Genomic DNA, 20,456 nt, shown 5'->3' with positions numbered 1-20,456 from the left:
GGCGGGGCGGGGCGAGGAGAGGAGGCGGGTGGAAATGGCCTACAGGAAAGCGGAGTTTGTTTTGGGATCTGAGCTCTCGCGATATTTCATGGTACTTGGGCAAATGACAAATCCGAAGGCGTCGCGTTGATTGTGATGGCGCAGCCGACGTTCCTCGTGTGTAGCAGCCCTTCCTTCCGTTTTACACACCCTCTTAAACTACCTATGTCTCTGCCCTCCTCCTTTCCTTCCGCCTTTACCTAGTCGGCCGTCACCAATTTCTCTTCCACTGCATTCTCGGTTCCGCTCAACATGCACCTCCTATATACTCCACTCGGTTTAGGGTAGAAACCTAGAAATTATTGCCACCTCCTCCTCCTCTGCCATCTCTCCTATAGATCCTGCAAATCTCTCCCTTTTCTCCACTATAATGGTGGTGTGGTGATGATGTTGATGATGGCAATGATAAAGATAGTTCATTTGTATGTCTGGGTATATATATTATCTGTATTGGGATTTTAGGTTAAAAGGACGTAAACATTATGTTTGTCCTTGGTAGAGGCATTGCCATTTAAAAACTGCTGTTTTCACTTTGTTATGCAGGAAACTAACCTTCAGGTCATCTTTAGAGCCGCTGTCCTTCCTCTGGGATGAACCCTTAGAGGGGCCACTTTCCTTTGTATGGATGTAAGGCAAGTACCACGCACCTACCATTCTGATAGAAGAGTATGGAGGAGCATGTATTACCTTGGCAAGTACCCGTGTCTTCGATGTGTTGGTGGATGAAGTGGAGCGATGCCCATGTGCTAATTACATCTGCATTGCTACACAGGAGCCTTCTGGGAGGAAGGAGAGCTGAATGTAGACTCTTTTCTTTAGAGGTTCAAATGTATTAGACCATATCTAATGGATGGGGAGGGTCTGACAGGCCAGCTGGCGGGTAAACATAACATGAGTCCCTGTTGTGATAGAATCAGAAAACTAGACTGGCCTCAGGCAGGCATCTGTTCCTAATTCAAACCCGTGTAATACCCTTCTCTCCCTCCCCACAGCTGGGCTCATCTTCTATCATCAGGTCATGAAATAGGTGAGCTAGCTCTGTGCACTCTGGTTTTTTCTTCCTTTCTGGAATACTAGTTCTGAAAGCATCTTTTTTGTTGCTGTTGTAGGTTATGATTTAATTCTACCTTTTTGGTGTGACCAGGAACAGGGGCAAGAGTCCACCTCTACAATCTCATAGGAAGAACAATCAGGAGAATTATATACATCTACAGTGGGCACAGGACTTAGGCCAGATCTTCCTGGAAAGTGGTCAGAAAGACTTAGATTAAGCCACGAGAGTTAGGCCAATCTGATGGTTTGCCCTTTCAAAGATGGCAAAATACTGTTCGATGAAGAGGTAGCCCAGGATCCAGAACTCTTCTGGGTGGTAGAGATGTTCATGCCCTGGAAGCTGCTGGTGCCCCCCTGCTGGCTTTTTACTGGTTTTATGAAGGATATTAAAAATGGGCTGAGCATGGTGGCTCACACCTGTAATTCCAGCACTTTGGGAAGCTGAGACAGGTGGATCACTTGAGGTCAGGAGTTCAAGCCCAGCCTGGCCAACATGGGTGAAACCCAGTCTCTACTAAAAATACAAAAATTAACCGGGTGCAGTGGCAGGTCCCTGTAATCCCACCTACTTGGGAGGCTGAGGCAGGATAATCTCTTGAATCCAGGAGGCAGAGGTTGTAGTGAGCCGAGATTGCATCACTACACTCCAGCCTTGGCAACACAGCAAGACAAAAAAAAAAAAAATACTAAAAAGGATACAGATGAACAGTCAGTTGGAAGAGAGGTGTGGGAGAAGGTACAGGGGATGGGACTTGGAGCTTCAATGCCCTTTCCTGGTGGGGCCACCCTCCAGAAACCTCCACATATTCAGCTATCTACAACTTCTGAAAGCATCTTTAAACAGCATTACTAACTTTTTTCTAAAAATTGTGATACAATATACATAACAAATTTTCCCATCTTCACCGTTTTAAGTGTACAATTCAGTGGCATTAAGTACCTTCACACTGCTGTGCAACCATCATCACCGCCCATCTCCAAAACTTTGTATCTTCCAAAACTAAAACACTGTACCATTAAACAATAACTCCCCATTCCCCCTTCCCTTCAGCTCCTGGCAACCACCGTTCTACTTTTTGTCCCTATAAATTCAGCTACTCTACGTAGCTCATATAAGTGGAATCATGCAGTGTTTTGTCTTTTTGTGGCTGGCTGCTTTCACTTATAACATCTTCAGGGTTTATCCATGCTGCAGCATGTCTCAGCACTTCATTCCTTTTTATGGCTCAGTAATATTCCATTGTTTGGCTACACTACATTTTGTTTCTCTGTCATTAACACTTGCTTTACCTACACCTTTTAGCTGTTGTGAATAATGCTGTGAACAAATATCTTAAACAGCATTCGGATCTTGTTAGACCATTTTTCACTTTAAGAAGAGATTAAAACAACCTAATGGTGTGAGGGAGGCAGGAAACTCTGAGATACTGAGACAAGACTCCAGGGTCTTTAACTAATTGAATTGGTTTTTTAAAACAGCGTAAGATTTCCCCCCAGATACCCCAGTGTGCACTCCTCCCTTAGTGTGTGGGCCACTTGGTAGGGCCTAAAGAAGTCTCAGTTTACCTTGAATTTTCCCAAGGAGTCTCTGATTCTCTGTGGCCACTTAACAGAATGTGGGAAAGGCTGTTGTCTTTACTGTCCTGGAATATTAGAATCAGGAGAACCATCATAATTCACTTAATCATTCAGAAAATATTTACTAAATGCCTATTATGTACGAGTGTGTAAGTATGTGTCAGGTCGGAGACTGAAAAAACATCCCAGCCCTTCTGATACTTGTAATTCCACTGAGGATTGTAGATTTGGACACGAGTGGAGCTGTCTACCAAGGACGGTTATATTACCTTTGGTTTTTCCTTATATTCTTTCCTTTGGAGGCTTAAAAGTAGTTTTTGGGTGGATAAAATAAAATTTAAGAGTTAATTATTTTTAAGTTCGATTGTAAGAGATGTTTATAGTTGCTATTTTCTAGGCCTAATTATAAAAATGATTGCATAGATAATGAAATTGAGGCATAGAGAGGTTAGGTAACTTGCCAAGCCACCTGAGCTAAGAACGTTAAGGCAGATGCTCTTTTTTTGTTTTTTTTTTGTTTTTTTTGTGGTGGAGTCTCGCTTTGTCACCCAGGCTGGAGCGCAGTGGCGCCATCTCGGCTCACTGCAAGCTCCGCCTCCCGGGTTCTCGCCATTCTCCTGCCTCAGCCTCCTGAGTAGTTGGGACTACAGGCGCCCGCCACCTTGCCAGGCTAATTTTTTTGAATTTTTTGGTAGAGACAGGGTTTTACCGTGTTAGCCAGGATGTTCTTGATCTCCTGACCTCGTGATCCGCCCGCCTCGGCCTAAGGCAGATGCTCTGAATCCTCTCTCCCTGTTGTCTTCTGGAGGAGTGATGGCTCAGGATAAAGGCCTGACTGTTGTTACGGAATTCTTACTTATAAAATGTATCAATTGATTAATGTATGGATTTCATGCCATTCTAATGAATACTTCAATATATATAATACTCCTATATATTATATAAATATATATTTGTAATAAATATATAAATATATATTTAGGTTATATATAGGTTAAATATAAATATATATTTATAAATATATTTATTAATACATAATATATACTGTAATATAGAAATATATATTTAATATATTATATATGAATAAACATTTTATAAATATATAGCATATAGTATATTACTCAAAATAAATATATATTAAATATATGTATTATATAATCTATTAATATATGGTCTATATAAATATATATTTTTATATTATATTCATAAATATATATTAAATATATATCCTTGTCTATATTTAATAAGGATATATATTTACCCAATTGTGCCACTTTGAGGAATTTTTCCAAGGAAATACCGAAATAGATATATATTTTAATCTGTATATATTCTTATATATTTAATAAATATATATTTATATTAAATATTCATATATTTATTAATATATATAAGGATGAGTGGATGGAAGAGAGGTAGAAGCTCCCTCATAGAAAACCATGAATTTTATTTTATTTTTTGAGACAGAGTCTGGCTGTATCACCCAGGCCGGATTTAATGGCTGGATCACAGCTCACGGAACCTCAGCCTCTCAGGTGCAAGCAATCCTCCTATCTCAGCCTCCAGAGTAGCTGGGACTGTAGGCCAGCGCCACCACACCTGGCTAATTTTTTGTATTTTTTGTAGAGATGGAGTCTCATCTTGCCATATTGCTCACGCTGGTCTTAAACTCCTTGAGCTCAAGAGATCCTCCTGCCTCAGCCTCCCAAATTGCTGGGATTACAAGTGTGAGCTACCACACCCCATGGAATTTTTGAAAACAAAAAAATACTGAATGGTCTTACCCTACCAGATCTTAATATTTCATACATTATAGAGCCATAGGGATTGAGCTCATGTGGTACTGGCACCAAAATCAACAGACAGGTACGTGAAATAGAATAGATCCACCAGATAGAAACTCCAGTGCGGTTAGAATTTGGTTGTGTATTAAAGGAAGCATAAAAATTGTTGAACAAGTGGTAATGGAACAACTGGGTAAAGATTTTGGAAAACTTTAAAAATTATATCTTCATCTCTTACCACATATCAAATTTTAGATGAAGAGTTAAATACTAACAAAGGCTTAAAAAACAGAAGAAAATAAAAATGAATATATTTTTAATTTTTATTGTTTTATTTTATTTTTATTTTTTGAGATGGGGTCTCACTCTGTCACCTATGGTGGAATGCAGTGGTGCGATCTCGGCTCACCGCAGTCTCTGCCTCCTGGGCTCCAGGTGATTCTACCTCAACCTCCTAAGGTGATTCTACCTCAGCCTTCTAAGTAGCTGGTTCTACAGGTGTGGGCTACCACACCCTGGTAATTTTTGTATTTTTTGTAGAGACGGGATTTCACCATGTTGCCCAGGCTGGTCTTGAACTCCTGAGCTCAAGCATTTTGCCTGCTTTGGCCTCCCAAAGTGCTAGGATTACAGATGTGAGTCACCATGCCTAGCTGAATCTATTTTTTACACTTTTAAATCTTAGTAGACAATTTTCAGACTGTCCAACAACATTAGATGTGTTCAACCTCACTAGTTTCCAAGAAAATGCAAATTAAAATAATGAGATCTATTTAAGCTAGAAAATTAGCAAAGGTTAAAAAAAACTTAGCATTGTCAGAGGTGTGAGGAAATAGGTAATTTCATAGTCGAGTGATAAGAATATAAACTGGCATAACTTGTCTGCAAAGCAATTTGGCAAGTCTTTTCAAAGTTTGTAACTATTGACCCAATTATGCCACTTTGAGGAATCTATTCCAAGGAAATACTGAGAAACTCTAAAATTTATATAAAAGGTCATTCATCATTGGCTTATATATAATAACAAATAAATAACAAGAGAGGAGAGTTCAATGAATTAAGAAATCAAGTTATAATCCTAAATTTAAAAATCTGATGGGTTTCTCATTTTAAAATGTATATATATTTACAGATACAGGTGTAGGTATAGATTAGATAGATAGGATAGATAGATAGATAGATAGATAGATAGATAGATAGATAGATAGATTAAAAAGGACGAGAAGGGAATACCCTCAAATATTAAGAGTGGAGATGAGCGAGCAGATTACTGGTTTTTCTTATGGTCGTTAAAATTTTCCAATTTCTCTATAATTTATATTATTAGATTCACATATGTGTTGAAGTTGATTTAAAAATAGTAACCTGTTCTCGTCTTTTTATATTTGTATTGTTTCACCCAAAGTATTTGAAAAATCTGTTTTTCAAGGGGCATATAGGAAGGGTTCATTCCTGGTCCCCATCAGTATCTTTTGCTTATCCTTGGGGACAGGCACAGGCCAAACCCCGACCAAAGCAGCAAGAAATTAAGAATTCAGGGATGCTTGCTTCATTCATATTTAGTACCAAGCCATTCACTCTTCCCTTTGTCTTCATTTTTCTGGCTTCTGTGTATGCCATCACGTAAACTGTCCTTTTGGTGTCTAATCTGTACCTAATACAGGAATGACTATTTCCTTAACTTCTGTGTTTCCTGAGAGGACTAATTAATTATTCCTTTTCATTATTTTATAACTGGTAAGTTACAGAACTAACTTGACTGCAGCCCCTGGTGCCACACAGTAAGAATGTTTACTTGGTGTGTGCTTGTTCTGAGCTGGCCTAGGCTGAGTCACTGGCATCCTTGGGCCTGAACACCCACCCCAATGCACTCCCCTGGTGCCTCATCATGGGCCTTCCACGTGAGAGCTGGATATGGCTCAAAAGAACCAGACTTCTTGGGCTATGAGAGGGAACTACAAAGAGGAAGAAAGTGAGAATAAAGGAAAAGAACCTGTGGAAGGAGAGCGAAAGGCACGGGGACACATTGGCCACATGCGCGTGCACACACACACACGGGGACACACGCACCACATGCACACACACACACACAACACACACACACACAAATATGCATTTCAACCCAGGCTCTGAAATTGTGTGATGGATAGTGGGTGAAACCTCTGTTCTCATTACACATCTGCCTTCATTAAAGGCCACCAGCGGAATGGCAATCCTTTTGGTTTACCAGTTTGGTCATAGAGTGTGGATGGCCTTAGCACTTCTGGAAGCAGCCACAGGTCCCATGCCTGTGAGCCTCCCATGGAGCTATGTGCTGTGCACCATACCGAACACAAGATGGCAGTATTACTACATCTGCGTTCCTACACCCACCCATCCTCGGTTCCCACACACAGGGCCTGATGCAAACTGGACACACACACACACAGAGCTGTCCCTCAAATAAAATAATGACACTTTGCCTATCATCAAGTGGGACCTGTGTTTGAGACTGAGTTTGCCTCCTTCGTGGGGGTCAAAGGCAGGACAGGCTATGTGATTTGTAGGGCCCAGTGCAAAAGGAAAATGTAGGGCCTCTTGTTCAAAAAGCAGGGAAAAAAGTGCTGTTAAAGGTAGTGAATTATGAAGCCTTTTCCTTTCTTTCCTGGACTCTTGACTTGTTATAGGATTTTTTAATTTGCTATTAATGTTCTAAGTCAAGACAAACAAAATCATTAAATGTACTTTTAAATCATTAGCATCAATTTTACCACTCACAGTCATATTGAGGAATGCCAGTTCACAGTGCAAATGTAAGAGCATTTAACTCATAGGCAGAATCAGTGAAGTTATACAATTTTTATTTTGTTGCTTGTATATGCCTAGGTGTTTTGTTCTTACCCGAACAGTGAAAATATTGCATAAAACTAACTCAGTTGCTTTTATTTTACTTCTTGATCCATGCACATTCTACCAGCACCTTCTGCCTTTGGCTTACTCATGAGTAAGAGAGGACTGAAAGGAAAAGGAACTGTTGTCCCTTTAGAATGTCAATGCTTTCATGTATAGGAAGCAAGTGCTAGTGGCCTCTTGGGGCTGCCAGTGTCCCAGCTGACTCAGTCATCGACATAGTACTCTTACCTTGGACTCACTTTGAGTCCCATTCATCTCCCATGTATCATGGGGCCACCAGAATTCCATGTGGATGGGGCATCATACAAAGGGAGCAGCAAGGAACGATGGGTGCATGTGTCCCCTCTGCTCATGCAGATGTTCCATTGTCCCATTGGACCTCACTTACAGACACAAATTCAAAAACATAGTGATTCAGAATTTCAAGATAGTGACAGTAAAGCATTAAACCAAGCACAGGGCTCTCCTGAATGCATGGGGATACATGCACAGACACACACAAACACACAAGAACGGCAGGGGCTGTGTGACACACGAGTGACATGCCTGCAAAGCCAGCCCAGGTCACAGGCTCTCATGATCTCAGTCACTTGCATTTTCCCAGTCCACACTTATATCTCCAATGAGTGTTTTCGCCAGGGGCCAGAGCTCCTTCAACCCCACATGTACCAGTCTGAGCTAGTGAGCATCCATTCCTTCAGCAAACATTTATTGAGCATTCCTGTTACGTGTCAGATACTGTTCTAGGAGCTGGGGATGCAGCAGGGTACACAGTCCCTGCCCTCATGGAGCTTACACTGTAGTGGAGAAGGGGGAAGAGCAATTCGCAAATCAATAAATATGTGTCAAATGGAGACATGCTATGAAGAGAAAAGCAGAGTAAAAAGAGCATTATGGTAGCCGATATTGTTACCTAATGTGGTCAGAGAAGGGCTCTCTGATGAGCCGGCATTTGAACAGAGACCTTAAGGGTGTGAGGGAGTGAGCTAGGAGGTTCTGGGGGAAGGACCTCCAGGCAAAAGGAATGGCAGCTATGAAGGCTGTGAGTGGGTGTGCATGGTGTGTCTGAGGGGGAACAGGGAGGCAGCAGCTGGAGCCAAGTGAGTGAGAGGAAGAAGGTAGGTGAGGTCAAAACCGTGGGGGCACAGGGGGAGCCCATGTAAGGCCTTGCATTCCCACATAAACTTCAGTAAAAACTGTCTCCGCTAGATTGCCTCCTCTCTTCTAAAGGCCTTATATCTTGATGAATGGCCTCGTTGGGAATGGGAGTCACCTTTGGCTCCTTTTCTCTCATGTCTTTAGCCCGACTTCTTGCTCCAGCTACTGCCTGGCTGACCACTTCCAGGCAGGGTGCTACCAGCTTAGTCCAGCTGCAGTGACACGTACCTTGGGTTCACACCAGGAACCTCTCATGTCTTGCCCTGGGGCTTCTCTGGTGTTGGTGTGGACACCGGAGGAGCCAGGAGCCTGTTCAGCTCTCATGTGTGCATAGCTTCAAGTGCAGGGGGAGTGATGCCCGTGGGGACGCCCTGAACCCATGGAGATGGAAGCCTGGGGATAACACATTTCATAAGGCTCCTCGGAAGGCTTTAGCGAGACATCAAGCTCCAGTCAACCGCAGCAGTGGCTAACTTAGTAGTCACTTAGTGGCATCCTTGTTTCTCTTTTTCATTCGTTCTTGTTGCACTGCCCTGATCCCTCACTCTTGCTCCCAAATAAACAAATTGCACACACACCTCTGTCCTGGATTCTCCTTTCGTGGGTGGCAGGAATGAATCAGGCTCAGATAAAAAATATCCCTTCCCACTGATCATCCAAATCTTGTTGATTCTACTTCAAATTGTTTCTTTAATTTTTCCCATTCCTGCTCCTACTCCCCTGGTTCAGACCCTCTTCATCTCTTCTCTGTACTAGGACCAACTGGACTCCTACCTGCTCTTTTGCCTCTTCCCCACCCCACCACTTTTTTTTTTTTTTTAAACTTAACCCATCATCTCTCCCACAAAAGCATTCATCCTTTTCTGTTGCCAGAGTGAAGTTTCTAAGACACTACAGCTACTCATTTCTGGTACCTCCTTATCACCTACAAAATAAAGTTTAAACCCCTTAACATGATGTTATGATCGCTGTCCATGCCTGCAGCATCGTGATTTTCCATCTCTGCCCAGAAACACCTCTGACCACCTTGGATTGTTCATCTGTCGTTTCCCCTTCAGTGGTTCTTCCTCTCGAAGCCTTTCTTTCTGCCAACCTTTCCATTCAGTCCCCTTTAGTTTATCAAATGCTTAAATGAACATAGGCACGTACCAGTTCCTGTCACCCGAGGAGGTGAAGAGCAGGTGATAAGATAGAGGAAGGTAGTATTGCAGAATATGTCGCATGTCAACACAGTCCCATGTAAATGTTTTAGTTGGTTTGCCCCAGTTTAGGGACCTGAATGTACTTTTTCATCAGGCTAGAATCACTGCAGGGGTTTTGGTAAGGAGAAAGGACATTTTTCTTTTGCAGAACTTGAGATCATGTGGAAAAATAAGGCCCTAAGTGGGGGGTAAATTTATGGAAAGTCATCTTTACATTAATCTTTAAAGCTGATGTCTAAATAAAGACAATGCGATTGAGATTTTGCACATTTTAAATTACTAGTAGTGGATAAAGCACTCAATTTTCACTTACCATTCCTGCTTCAAAAAAAGAAGTGTTAAATTTTCTTCCCAGCAGATTCAAGGAGATGCTTGCTTATTTGTTTTGATTTGTTGCAGATAATATGCTTGCAGAGAGGTTTTCCTTTTCTGAGTCTCATTTTCCATCCACATATTCAATGTCTTCTTGGCTTGCACTTAGGATTGTTGATTTTCCACCCCTCTAGTTCTGCCTGCTGGGCCACTGGCTACAGTGTGCAGGTTGGGATCATAGGACTGTGACTGGCCAAGGGGGCACATGGTTCTGATGCTCAGCCCATGAGGTTTGCCAGGTTGGGCTCCCTGGCTTGTGGCTGCATTACATTTTTATAATTCTGTCGTGATTCAGAGATGTTAAGTAAGTTGGTGCTTGAGATAGAAAGGCTTAGGATAATCTTATTTAACCAACGAGGCACAGCTCAACAGGTAATTGTCAGCCCTTCTACCCATCTCCCAGGGTTTATCGCCTCAGGCATGGCCCTGGTATCTGTGTGCAGAAACAAACCTGTCAACTCTTCTTTCCAATCTTAGCAACCTCCTTCCTCTCAGACCAGTTCCCAGTGCTAAGGACCTGGTTACCCTTCCTCCTTGTGATTCCTGCAGCTACAATAACAAATTGTCACGAAACATATCCTCTCACATTTCTGGAGGTCAGAAGTCCAAAGCCAGGCTATCAGCAGGGCTGCACTCCCTCCAGTGGCTCTAGCAGAGAACCCTGTCTTGCCTCTTCCTCCTCCAGCCTCTGGTGACAGTTGATGTTCCTTCACTTGTGGCAGCAGCATCCAGTCTGTGCTTCTGTCCTCGTCCTCACCTAGCCTGCTTTCTTGTGTGTGACTCTGTGTTCTTTCCTGTCTCTCAATAGAACTTTCTCATTTAGGGCCCATCCTAATCCAGCATGATCATATTTCAATCTTTACCTTCATCATGTTTTGACAACCTGATTTTCAAATGAGGTCACATTCTGAGGCTGTGACGTGACATGACTTTGGAGTGGACGCCATCACACTCATCTGCTTTAACTTTATCAAGACTTCAATGCAAGCACATCTACTTCTTACACCCCCTGTTTTACCTCCTTTTCCTATTTTCAACTCCCTGTTCCTCTTTTCCTCATTTACCCCTTTAAGAATGACTTATAATTTGTGTGCACAAGATTTGACTATTCTGCATTTCCGAAGAGATGTACAAAGGTAAGCACATATTTATTAGAATTTCGTATAGAATTAGAGGGAAGTCAAAGTCAGGAAAGGAGGGACTGATCTATTCATATACAATTATTTTAGTATTATATTTGTATTAATTTCCTCAACCCATTTGAAAGTTCCCTAAGGAAATGTGTGGTTTTCAACTTAATATGCAAGTTCCTAGCAGAGTGTCTGGTATGTAGTAGGTGCTCATAAATTAGAATGAGATGAGTCAACTTCTTACCTTTGACTGTGTCCTAACCAAACATTGCCAAATAAATGGGAAAGGACTGGACTGGCACAAAATTCTCTCTTCATTGCTCACGGACTTGCCCCTCAAGTCCAGCCTCTATGGATACAACCTGCTAGTCTAGTGCTGTAGAAGAAAGTGCACTTTGATCTCACTTTTCTCAGGAATGGCAAAGACCACACTTACAGTGATGATGGGGATAATTTTTTCTGTCTTCCAGAGGAGAGGAACAAGAGCATCCTCAAGAATACAATAGGGGGCGTGAAGGGCTTTCATGAGCCTCTCTAAAACACAGCTGTGGCTGGGCGTGGTGGCTCATGCCTGTAATCCCAGCACTGTGGGAGGCCGAGGCGGGTGGATCACTTGAGGTCAGTCAGGAGTTCAAGACCAGCCTGGCCAACATGGTGAAACCCTGTCTCTACTAAAAATACAAAAACAAAAATTAGCATTATACAAAAATCACACATACCTGTAGTACTAGCTACTTGAGAGGCTGAGGCAGGAGAATCACTTGAACCAGGGAGGCAGAGGTTGCAGTGAGCTGAGATTGCGCCACTGTACTCCAGCCTGGGCGACAGAGTGAGACTTTGTCTCAAAAAAATAAATAAATAAAAATAAATAAATAAAACACAGTTGTAAAACATATGTCTTGTCTCTCTAGTAAGAAAGGCAAATCCAGAGGCCAGAAGTGAAGCCCGGCCTCTGTGTTTCTAACATCAAGGATGCTGCCCTGCCCAGGACCAACACCCGGCAAACTTTGGATGATGTCTGTAAGGTGATGTTCACCAACATCTTCAACAGTGGGCTGAAAGCCTAGCAGACATGCTCACTGTCAGTCCTCTGGAAGGCCCAAGAGAGCCCTTGCCTGCTACCTGAATAGATGAGGACCTCCAGGGCTACCTGGCCTTTGTGGATTCCAGACCTCCTGTATCAGCCGAGCTCCAGGAGAGCCCCAGCAGCGCTCTCTTTTCCTGCTGCCTCAGTGCTCAAGACAATGGTCTTTTTGAGTGTCCAGCTGATTCTGTTCCTCACTTCTGCCTCTCCCATTGTGTGGATGCCTCTCATCCCTTGCCTGAGGTAAGCCTACACTTACTCTGAGGTTTTGAATCTGACTCAGTGACCTTCAAGGCTCTCCCTCCCAGCTGCCTGTGGCCCAGGCCGAAACACAGTGTTTCATGTGGTTTCAGGGATGAGGTCACACCCATTTTCTTTGCAATATGCTTAACAAATTTTCATTTGGGGAAAATAAAGAGTTGTTAGGAAAGCAGCCTTTTCTTTCACATCATTTCTCCTTATTCTCTTTTCTTTTTCCTCTTCCTGGTTTCTCTAAATTCCAACCCCATCTAATGAAAAGGGAAACTTACTAATAGCAATTTAGCTTAAATGCATTGCTTTTAGTAGCCATGGGGACAAAAATATCAAAGAGCCATAAGTTAATAGGATTCAAGGGTAGAAAACTTCTGCAAAGCTACAGGGCGCATCCTGATAATACCAGCACAAAGCTGATGTCCCTTTTCTGCAGAGGATACACAGTGCAGGCGAGCCTGCAGGTCACCCGGCAGCCGTAGAGCAGTAGAAGTGTGTACCATGTTATTACGTCTGTAGTCTATGCTGGGGCCTGGGAAGGGCCAGAGACAGCATGCTCTGTTTATATTCCACATTTGCCAAAAAGACCCTCACCACAGCTTTCTCCCAGGGCCTGATCTAGAAAACCCAGAGATCCTTAAGTTCCACCCATCCATTGCCTTCCGGCTAACTGCTGTTAGAGTAAGAAAAATGTCCCTGAATGTGTCTGGTCTCCTGCTGGGAGTATCAGTTATCAGTCAAACCAGGTGAATTAGCATTTTGTCCCGATTTACTTTAGAAAAGGAAATGAAAACTATCTCTAGATGCATTTTTGTATCCTTTGCTTTGTGCTGTCATAAAGAGCTAAAATAATTTTTCTGTGTTATTCACTAATTGTTTCCTGTTTTGTCTCTGAGGGTGAAATTCATGCCATAACACTTTCTTTCTGGGGTTTCTCACAGCACACAGCACAAGCCTTAGGCACACAGTAGACATTCAGCATTCATTAAACCCCTTTTTGATCAAATGATTAAGTTACAGGATTGAGTTCTACTTGCTGGACCTCTGCTTTCAGTATTCCATTTGGGTTTCTTTTTTTTTCCCCCTCCCTTGGATATAATTCATAGTGAACTGATACCCTTGGTGTCTTTGTTCTACATGAAGAGGAGAAGAGAGGAAAAAAATATGATGGTAACTACCTATATCAATTTCCATATGACACAAGCCGCAGGGTTATGTTTTAATGTTCATTAGAATCCTGTACAGCACTGAGAAATCTAGTGTTGATACATGAAGAAGACAAACTATCGTGAATGCATTTACTCCTCTCATAGAACTACAGATCAATACTTTGTTAATATTGACTTCCTTCTGTATTAGTCCATTCTCACGCTGCTATAAAGGACTGCCCGAGACTGGGTAATTATAAAGGAAAGGGCTTTAATTGACTCATAGTACTGCAGGGCTGGGGAGGCCTCAGGAAACTTACAGTCATGGTAGAAGGGGAAGCAAACACGTCCTTCTTCACATGATGGCAAGAAGGAGAAGTGCTGAGCAAAAGGGGGAAAAGCCCCTTATAAAATCATCAGATCATGAGAACTCACTCACTATCACGAAAACAACATGAGGGTAACCACCCCTGTGATTCAATTACCTCCCACCGGGTCACTCTCATGACACATGGGGATTATGGGAACTACAGTTCAAAATGAGATTTGGGTGGGGACACAGCCAAACCATATTACCTTCTATTACAGGGAGTGCTAATTTGTCTCTCCCTCTAGAAATGTAAACTCCATAAGGGCAGGGATGATGATGAAGAGTCTATGCTATTTTGTTCAATTCTGTATCCGCAGTTCATAGAACAATCCCTAGCACGTGGTATGCACACTCAATAAATATTTGTGGAAAGACTGAATAGGATTTATGTTATGTGTGGTATAATCTTACAGATTATGGTAATCAGCAAAGTAGAAATTAGACTCATCTCATATGTCTGAAATCTGTCCTTGGGGTTTGACATCAGACTGTGACTCCCACTTGGGTTTGAGCTGGGATTCTGTACAAAACCTCAGCCCCATGCTTTAGGTAACCACAGGGTCTGCTTCTGGAAGAGAAGAAGTGTTTCAGTAATGAAGGGAAATGGTGACCCATAGGAAAAGTTGATGTAATGGAGATGAGGGAACAGACCCACACGTGGATACTTCCCTACTGAATACATTTGTGTATGTGGATGTCCATAGCTACCACAGAGGCCTTTTACAGTATCCTCTTTCTCCCCTTTGCCTCACTTAGTTATTCTTTACCCCTCTATAGTAATAGTTTGAGTTTTGATTCATGTTGATTTTATTTATTGACAGAGTCTCACTGTGTCACCCAAGCTGAAGTGCAATGGCATGATCACGGCTCACTGCAGCTTCAATCTCCTTAGGCTCAGGTGATCTTCCCACCTCAGTCTCCCAAGTAGATGGGACATACCTGGCTAACTTTTCTATATTTTTTTGTAGAGACAGGGTTTCCCCATGTTGCCCAGGCTGGTCTTGAACCCCTGGGCTCAAGTCATCTGTCTACCTCAGCCTCCCAAAGTGCTGGGATTGCAGGTGTGAGTCACTGTGCCTGGCCCATGTTGATTTTAATACTTAGAAAGAATCAAAGAAGATTGATACTAGTCACTGTTAATGTTGTTTTTTGGGTTACTACATCTTAGTCATCTTCGTTTCCTGTGAGAACATTTTGACCTCTCAGATATAAACATGGGTTTGTTAACCTTGCAGTACACTGAGGCTGAAAGATCATCAGCTCTATTTTTCAGATGGTGAGACCAAAGCTCAAACACTTACCTGGGGCCAAGACAGCCTATTCGGCTATTATGGTCTTTTATCCTGGTACCCAGGCCTTCTTGACCTCTTATTGCCAGAATGCAGTAGGATTTTGACTTGTCCCTACTATTTGATGCAGAAAAGGATGAGTCCCATGGTTCTAACAGTATCTTTTTTTATGCTGTACATTTATTATCACTGGAATAAAAGCCTGGGCAAAGGAGACCAACTATAAAGCTCTTTGAATTTAGGACTTGTCCGTCCCTACAGGGAAACAGAGGGCGTTAGAGAAAAATGAACTGGTGGAGATTATGCGGCCTCAAAAGGTTTTTAAATAATGAGCGATCTCTGGTCTATACATTAGAGTGTAAATTCCAGATGCTTGAATTTTCAAGTTTTCAGTCCTGAGGGTGGGATGTAGTACAAGTTACAGACTCTGGAGCCAGACTGTGTTGGCTCCACCATCTGCTTGCCCTGGGACCTTGAGCAAGTTACACGACCCCTCTGTGTGTAAGAGTCTAAATCTGCAATACTCCCCACCTCACTGGGCTGCTGTGGGGATTAAAGGACTTAGCACAATTCATACTTAAAACACTTAGAATAGCAACTGGCACACAGTGCGCATTCAACAAATGCTCTACGATGAGCATAACGATGGTGATTTCCCATTCTAACTTGGGGCAACAAGTATACTTTTCTCTCATTTTGTCTCATGTCATAAAATGGCCATTTCTATAACTTTTTGACATTCAGATTGCTGGATTTTACCCCCAAATGAAGCTCTTTGGATATTTCCAGCAAAGAAAAAGAAGAGGAACAAGACTTAGGAAGAAAGCAGAGGAGTGTTCACAGACATAGTAGAAAAAATAATTAATTCTTTTTTTTTTTTTTTTTTTTTTTGAGGCAGAGTCTTCACTCTGTCGCCCAGGCTGGAGTGCAGTGGCACCATCTCGGCTCACTGCAAGCTCCGCTCCCGGGTTCGTGCCATTCTCCTGCCTCAGCCTCCCGAGTAGCTGGGACTACAGGCGCCCGCCACCGTGCCCGGCTAATTTTTTGTATTTTAGTAGAGACGGGGTTTCACCGTGTTAGCCAGGATGGTCTCGATCTCCTGACCTCGTGATCCGCCCGCCTCAGCCTCCCAAAGTGCAGGGATTACAGGCGTGAGCCACCGGCGCCCGGCCAATAATTAATTCTTGAATTCACTCAAGAATTAGGATTTGCCTTTATTAAGTATCTACCATATGCAAAATATTGTGCAGGGATGTGAAGGGTGCATATCACACTTGTGTACATGTGTGTGCATGCAAGTATACAATATTGTTCCTGCCCTCCAAGAACCTATACCCATCTTCTCCAGGAAGCCTTCCTCGGGACTCCAGGCAAGGTTAGGATTGCTCCTCTGTTTGCTCCTAGCACCCTGCACTCACCTCTGGCACTCATATATTATTAGGCTTTGTAATCACCTGCTGTCTAGAAACCAATGAGCTTCACGAGCTTATGAATCATGTCTTCTTAGCTTTTGTAGCACCCAGCAGTAGTTTGCTGGACAGGGCAGGACTGGACAGAGCTAGCAGAGGTTGTCTCTGGTATGGATCTTCCTCTTCTTCCATTGGCTTTGGTGCTACACCTTTAGCTTTAGACCTACCTTACTTTTAGGACTAATTGTTATCCTTGAACCCTTCTTGCTTCCTCTTCACCTATGACCTTCTTTCTTTGCCTCTTTGATCCCACTGGAGACACTAAGCCTCACCGCCAAGGCAAGAGAAATAAAGGGTCTGTCTTCTTCCACTGGGAAGGAAGTGTAGAGGGCTCAGCTCACTGACAGCTTCTTGAGCTTCAGGACATCAAGGCTGTGCAGGCTCTGGCTTTTGCATCCCTGGAGGTGGTCTCTCTCTTTAAGATTTCTCTGCCTATTCACTCACCTTCCACTAGTAAGAGAAACCCAGTATGGAGTGAAACTGGGGGCTATAGGGGGAAGGTTGGCCAAAGCTTTGATCAAAGAACTTTCCCATCAGCTGTGTTTACCTTGCTCCTTCTTCCCCGTCTCCCCAGCCAGGTTCTCAAGCACAGACTTCTCAGGCCAGCCATTCCTGGTGCAGCAGATGGATCCACTCATTCCCTCAGTTGAGTCTCTGCAGCTTCTGGCTTCTGTCAGTGGTTGGAACTTTAGAACTGTTTGAAAGCAACCACACATTGTGTGTCTGCAACGTATTTATGCCAAGCACAGTTTCATGCAGATGTTCATAAACACGCTGCCAGTTACCAACCATCTTTCTGTCAGTCTGAATTGCTATTTGCTTTTCCAATTCAAACTGAGAGGCACATACTCTGGTGACATGCAGGCTCCCTAATACACGCTATCCACTAAGACGTCAGCCAATGTGCTTTCCTGCACGTTCATGTTCACACACTCGCCATGCACCCCAATGTCTTTTGCACAGACCTGTCTCATCTCTGTCTCCCTCTGTGGTTATGTTTAGCCAGATCCTTCCTTTGTAATTGTTTTTGAAACTTAGCTTTAAACCTCTCCCAAAACCACAGTGGCATGGTAGAAGGTAAAGGCTGCCAAAGTTTAAGAGAGTCATGATGTCTGCTTTCCCCTTGCCTCAGGCCATCTTCTTCTTCTTGTGGAACATTGTAATGGAAAGGTGGATGGGTCTTTTTCCGCACTTGGCCTGACGGCTCCTTCTGGAACATAAACGAAAAGCTCCATGGTCCGTGTGGTGCCAAAGCTCTATGACAGGGGCTCATGGTAGAGGCTATTGGATGAACTGCGGTTGGTTTTGGACTTGGCTAGAACAGCAGGATTCCTGGGGGATGTTTTTTGTCCTCTGTCATTGCTGAAGGTTTGATTAGAAGAACCAAGCAAAATAATGACAGATCTTGAAATTCTGGGTTTTACTCTTCAGCTTATCCAAGTCAGTGGTGATTTGGTTTATATGACATATTTTTTGATGAGAAATATATTCTTAAAAGGTCATTCTCTACTTCCTTCCTCCAAATCTCAGATTCTGGACCCTTGGTCCACATTGTTTTTTAATTCCCCTGCTGGGCTGGGAGGCTCAGCTGGCAATAGCCAGCATATCCAATACATCCATCATCACTACTCATCATGGAGGAGCTGGGTAAAGAGTCAACCTCTTCCCTGGCATTTATTTTATTTTATTTTTTATTTAAAAAATATTTTTATTTTACTTTTTGTGGGTTTTAGTAGGCATATATATTTATAGGGTACCTAAGATGTTTTGATACAGGCGTATGATACATAATAGTCACATCATGAAAAATGGGGTATCCATCCCCTCACGTGTTTATCCTTTGTGTTACAAACAATCCAATTATACTCTTTCAGTTATATTAAAATGTACAATTAAATTGTTACTGACTGTAGTCATCCTGTTGTGCTATCAAATACTAGGTCTTATTCTTTTTTTTTCTCTGTTGCCCAGGCTGGAGTGCAGTGGTGTGATTTTGGCTCACTGTAACCTCTGCCTCCTGAGTTCAAGCGATTCTCATGTTTCAGCCTCCAAAGTAGTTGGGATTACAGGTGTGTACCACCACATTTGGCTAATTTTTGTATTTTTAGTAGAGACGGGGTTTCGCCATGTTGGCTAGGCTGGTCTCAAACTCCTGGCCTCAAGTGATCTGCCCACCTCGGCCTCCCAAAGTGCTGGAATTACAGGCATGAGCCACTGCACTCGACTTTATTCATTCTTTCTAACTTTTTTATACCCATTAATCATCCTCTGATTTTTAGATCCCACAAATAAGTGAGAACTTGCAATGTCTGTTTTTCTGTGCCTGGCTTATTTTACTTAATTTAATGACCTCCAGTTCCATCCACGTTGCTGCAAATAACAGAATTTCATTCTTTTATTATGGCTGAAGTACTCGATATATGTACCATATTTTCTTTATTCATTCTGTTGGATGGACACTTAGGTTGCTTCCAAGTCTTAGGTACTGTCAACAGTGCTGTAGTAAACATAGGAGTGCAGATGCCTTTTTGAAATACTGACTTCCTTTCTTTAGGGCATCTACCCAGCAGTGGGATTGCTGGATCATACGGTAAGCTCTATTTTTAGTTTTTTGAGAAAACTCCAAACTGTTATCCATAGTGGTTGTACTAAATTACATTCCCACCAACCGTGTACAAGAGTTCTCTTCCTTCCATATCCTTGTGTGCATTTGTTATTGCCTGTCTTTTGGATATAAGCCATTTTAACTGATATGAGATGATATTTCGTTATAGTTTTGATTCGCATTTCTCTGATGATCAGTGATGTTGAGCAGCTTTTCATATGCCTGTTTGCCGTTTATATGTCTTCTGAGAAATGTCTATTCAGCTCTTTTGCCCTTTTTAAAATTGGATTATTAGATCTTTTCCTATAGACTTGTCTGAGCTCCTTATATATTCCAAGTATTAATCCCTTGTCAGATGGGTTGTTTGCAAATGTTTTCTCCCGTTCTTTGGGTTGTCTCTTTATTGATTGCTTCCTTTGCTGCACAGAAGCTTTTTAATTTGATGTGATCCCATTTGTCCATGTTTGTTTTGATTATCTGTGCTTGTGGGATATTATTTAAGAAGTCTTTTCCCAATCCAATGTCCTGGACATTTTCCCCAGTGTTTTTTTTAATTTTATTTATTTATTTATTTATTTTTGTAGTAGTAGTTTCATAGCTTGAGGTCTTAGATTTAAGTCTTTAAACTATTTTGAATTGAGTTTTGTGTATGGCAAGAGATAGGGGTCTAGTTTCATTCTTCTGTATGTGGATATCCAGTTCTCCCAGCACCATTTATTGAAGAGGCTGTCTTTTCCCCAGTATGTTCTTTGCACCTTTGTAAAAAATGAGTTCACTGTGGGCGTGTCAGTTTTTTTCTGGGTTCTCTATTCTGTTCCATTCATCTGTGTGTCTGTTTTTATGCCAGTACCATGCAGTTTTTGTTACTTTAGCTTTGTAGTATAATTTTTAGACAGGTAATGTGATTCCTCCAGATTTGTTCCTTTTATTTTGGATAGTTCAGCTATTCTGGGTCTTTTGTGGTTGCTTATAAATCGTATGGTTTTTTTTTCTGTTTCTGTGAAGAATATCTTTCGTGTTTTTTTCTGATT

The 20,456-nt window shown here is 42.2% G+C and overlaps 1 protein-coding gene across 10 annotated transcripts in view; it reads left to right on the top strand.

The window, feature by feature from the left end:
* The first annotated feature begins 32 nt into the window (after positions 1–32).
* TNN (tenascin N) overlaps positions 33–20,456 on the top strand; it is a 135,288-nt gene continuing 114,864 nt past the window's right edge. For 6 of the 10 annotated variants that reach the window (XM_073011756.1, XM_073011752.1, XM_073011760.1 and 3 more), the window contains exons 1-3: positions 33–156; positions 583–671; positions 12,120–12,535. The gene's annotated coding sequence lies outside the window, so the exon portion shown is untranslated. Of the gene's footprint in view, positions 157–582; positions 672–4,106; positions 11,215–12,119; positions 12,536–20,456 lie in introns of those variants that run through there. The other 4 variants (XM_073011758.1, XM_073011757.1, XM_073011755.1 and 1 more) reach the window with 3 other exon arrangements.

The sequence above is a fragment of the Chlorocebus sabaeus genome, chromosome 25 (assembly GCF_047675955.1).
Source record: "Chlorocebus sabaeus isolate Y175 chromosome 25, mChlSab1.0.hap1, whole genome shotgun sequence".
In the NCBI taxonomy this organism is placed as follows: Eukaryota; Metazoa; Chordata; class Mammalia; order Primates; family Cercopithecidae; genus Chlorocebus; species Chlorocebus sabaeus.
The sequence above is the reverse complement of the archived record's forward strand: the minus strand, read 5'-3'. Positions and strand labels throughout refer to the sequence as shown.